This window comes from Tachyglossus aculeatus, chromosome 9 (assembly GCF_015852505.1).
Source record: "Tachyglossus aculeatus isolate mTacAcu1 chromosome 9, mTacAcu1.pri, whole genome shotgun sequence".
NCBI lineage: Eukaryota > Metazoa > Chordata > Mammalia > Monotremata > Tachyglossidae > Tachyglossus > Tachyglossus aculeatus.
The window spans coordinates 5948747-5953094 of NC_052074.1; the positions used below are offsets into that span (position 1 = coordinate 5948747).

The 4348-nt window shown below is 43.2% G+C and overlaps 1 non-coding gene across 1 annotated transcript; it reads right to left on the reverse strand.

Annotated features, from left to right (window-relative positions):
• Positions 1 to 3421: 3421 nt before the first annotated feature.
• LOC119932729 lies at positions 3422 to 3559 on the reverse strand. The gene has a single exon (XR_005452468.1). It is a non-coding gene; the product is annotated as a small nucleolar RNA SNORA7 (small nucleolar RNA).
• Positions 3560 to 4348: the final 789 nt, after the last annotated feature.

Here is a 4348-nt window from a genome sequence, read left to right on the forward strand (position 1 = left end):
CCTAATGGATAGAGAACAGGCCTGGGAATCAGAAGGACCTGTGTTCCAATCCTGGTTCTGCCACTTATGTGCTGTGTGACCTCAGGCAGATCACTTAACATCTCTGTGCCTCATTTAAATTAACTGAAAAATGAGGATTAACACTTTGAGCCCTATGTAGGACATGAACTGTGGTCAACCTGATTAGCTTGCATCTACCCAGTCCTTAGCACAGTGCCTGGCACATAATGAGCGTTTAAGAAATACCATGAAAAAAACAAAACTTAACCTGGGGTTTTTCTCTCCCATCATTAATTTTACTTTGTTTTCTTGTGGACTCATCTCTTCCACATCAGACTTTTAACAATTTTGCAATTTATTTTGCAACATCTGCCTGGAGTATCCTTGAAAAGAAGGCCACGTTCATTTTTAATACTTGAAGATCATTTGAAGGAGAGTCCATAGAGCATGGGAGTGTGTGTTTGCGAAAGAATAAAATATAACCGGAACGAATAAACCTTATATCTTAGTTTACTTCATGTCATTTATGTTCAAAAAAGCGGAGCAAATGTATTTCTTTTAAGCCTCCAAAAATATGACCCTAGATGAGAAAAGTTGGCTTGGCTGGAGCAGCAAAAAATAGCCAAAATTTTTCTTTATAACTGGAAAGGTTTTTATCTTCACACCCTCTTCATCTCAAAATATGATTTGTAAAAAAAACCCAGGCAATTTTAAAGCCAGCAAGAACATCACGCTGTACCTATGCAAATTCAAATCAATAATACTTATAATAAGGTTCGAAAACATACAACTTTTTAATGTCAGTTGCATTTATTGAGCAACTACTATGTGCAGAACACTGTATTAGGCTCTTCTTAGAGTACCATAGAGTTAACAGACACTATCCCTGCCCTCAAGGAGCTTACAATCAAGCAGGGAAGATGGACAATAAAACAAACTGAATGATCCAGATAGTTTATTTTCATAGCCAAGTGATATACCGCAGGTAGTTCAGCTTTCAGTTTCTCTTTGCCTGTGTGAACAGGCCAAAACAAAACCCCAGCTGGAGTCCCATTTACTAATAAAAGCAGTTAATCAATTTACATACTCTACTATTTAAGCCTTTCTTCCTCCCATCTATAAATTATTATGGATCAGCCTCCCCTAATAGATTTAAAGTTCCTTGCGGACAGGCCTGGTTTCTCCTAGATATATTGTGCTCTCCCAAGTGCTTATTACAATAGTCTGGAAGGAGTAGGAGCTCAATGAATAATGTAGAATGATTGATTGATCCATCAGATGTATTTTAGGCTCCAAGTGATTATGGAGGGGGGTGGGCCTTAAAACAGGACTGAGGATTTTAGATGTGTGCATGGTTACCTGAGAGAACTTGAAGGAAACCCTTTAAACAGGATTGGGGATTTTAGATGTGTGCACAGTGACCTGAGGGAACTTGAAGGAAACCTCATAAAAATCCCTCTGGCTAATCAGATTCTTGTAGGAATCTGGAAACGCTTCTTTGCTAGGGCAGGGCTAGAAGCACTTTGCAAACACACCGGGAAGGCTGAAGGCTGGAAAGTTGGGGGTGAGGGATAGAAACTGGAGGATTGGAAACTTCACTCCTTCCAGCTGATAACAAATCTGACCGCCAAGTCATCGCCGTGGATACTGAAGCCGGGCCATGGGTACCAACCCCCTGTCTCTGGCAGGGAAGAAAGCATGCAGATGGCATCGAGCAAACCACTAAAATCAATTCAAGAAGCAGCGTGGCTCAGTGGAAAGAGCACGGGCTTTGGAGTCAGAGGTCAGGGGGTTCAAATCCCGGCTCCACCAATTGTCAGCTGTGTCACTTTGGGCAAGTCACTTCACTTCTCTGAGCCTCAGTTACCTCATCTGTAAAATGGGGATGAAGACTGTGAGCCCCCCGTGGGACAACCTGATCACCTTGTAACCTCCCCAGTGCTTAGAACAGTGCTTTGCACATAGTAAGCACTTAATAAATGCCATTATTATTATTTTAGTGGATAGGGCATGAGCCTGGGAGCCAGTAGTCATTTGTTCTAATCCTGGCTCCACCCCTTGTCTGTTCTGTGACTTTGGGCCAGTCACTTCATGTCTCTGGGCCTCAGTTACCTCATCTGTAAAATGGGGATTGAGACTGGGAGCCCCACGTGGGACAGGGACTTTGTCCAACCCGATCTGCTTGCACCCACCCCAGAGCTTAGTACAGCGGCTGGCACGTAGTAAGAGCTTAACAAATACCATAATTATTATTATTGTTATTGTTATTATTTTTATTCATTCCTTTGTGCTTGTTCTCAAGTCTCAAGTCTCTGACCTGAGGTTTATCCGTAGTGTCTGACAGGAGGCTCCATCATCACAACTGTGATGCTATTAAAGGCCTGGGGCAGACACAGACTACAGACTGCAAGCTCCTTGTGAGCAGGGATAGTGTCTTCTAATTCCATTGTATTGAACTTTCCCAAGAGCTTAGTACGGTGCTCTGCACATGATAAGCTCTCAATAAATACCACTGAATGATTGATTGGTTGCTCCAGTTGTCTGTTTGGCTGAGGAAACTGAGGAAGTTGAAGGTCACATCTCCTCCAAGAGGCCTTCCCCAATTATGCCCTATTTTCCCTGGCTCCCTCTCTCTTCTGTGTCTTCTATGCACTTGGTTCTGTGACCGCCCCCCTCCTTTAGACTGTAAGCTTGTGGTGGGCAGGGAATGTATCTGTTTATTGTTATATTGTGCTTATAGCTTTCATTTGTGCATATAGCTTTAATTCTATTTATTCTGGCTATTTTGACACCTGTCTACATGTTTTGTTTTGTTGTCTGTCTCCCCCTTCTAGACTGTGAGCCCGCTGTTGGGTAGGGACTGTCTCTATATGTTGCCGACTTATACTTCCCAAGTGCTTAGTACAGTGCTCTGCACACAGTAAGTGCTCAATAAACACGATTGACTAACTGACCTACTGACCTTTGGACGTTTGATATTTATCCCAACCTCAGCCCCACAGCACTTATGTGCCAATCTATAAATGATATATTATAAATTATTTCTATGAATGTCTGTCTGCTTCTCTAGACTGTAAGCTCATTGTGGGCAGGGAATTTGTCTACCAACCCTGCTTTGTTACACTCTCCCAAGTGCTTAGTACAGTACTCTGCACACAGTAAGCACTCAGTAAATGCCACTGACGAAAGTTGTCTTGTCTTACGTCGTCGAGTCGTCGTTTCCGACCCATAGAGACATGAGGGACACATCTCTCCCAGAATGTCCCACCTCCATCCAGCAATTGTTTTGGTAGTGGATCCATAGGGTTTTCTTGGTAAAAATCTGGAAGTGGTTTACCATTGCCACCTTTGGTGCAGTAAACTCGAGTCTCCACCCTCGACTCTCTCCCATGCTGCTACTGCCCAGCATGGGTGAGTTTTGACTTGTTGCAGTTTGCCTTCCACTCGCTAGCCACTGCCCAAGTTAGGAATGAAATGGGTAGGCCTCTGCTTGATTCTCCTTCCCGTAGCCAAAAGTGGTAGAGTACTGGAAACTCTCCAGGTGCGACCCTGAGAGGGGGATGAAAGTTGAGAGAGGTGAATATCAGAAAGGAGAAGGTCTGAAAGTTGAAGTTTTCGTCCCTCAGTAAGTCTTCTGAGGAGTTAAGCCATATTTCCACCGCACATGATGGAGGCAGGCTCTTCCTAGTTGAATCGGTGGGGCAGTTGTGATTTTGCTCAGAACAAGCTTAGTTTATTTTCTTTCTCCACCCATTGCTTCCTCTCCAAAACCATTTCTTGATCTGAATCCAGGAAAATCAGTCAGATAAGGGAAACTGTGAAATCTTCAAATATGTGGTTCCCACATGCTGTGAAATGCCTTTTTCCCAGGAGGAAGGGCAGGTGAAACACATTTCTAGAAACAAACATCATTTGGGTAGCTGCCAGACAATTTCTACCACTCACTTGGGTGGCCTTTCAAAAGCAGGTGACTTGGGAGATTTCTCGTTTCCAAGTGTTCACCAGAACGGACCTACCAACTGCGAAAAGCTCAATTCTGTAAAATATGTAACATTTATGAGAAAGATGATGAAAGAAACAATGGATTTCCTGCCAGCACTGTGGTCAGCGGCAGTGCCCTGACCTGATTACTTCAGCTGATGTTTTTCTTAAATCGGTCATGAATCAGTAATGATCAAGTTTTGCAATACCCCGGAACTCTCCTGAGGATAGCAAATGATTTACAGTACTAAGCGGTAGGGTGGTTTTTTTAAAAAAAATTGGGATCGTAAAAATGAAGTTGGTATTCAGAGGCTTTCAGGAGAACGCTGTTGGATTTGAGGCAGAATGTCCACAGTGAGTTGAGGTA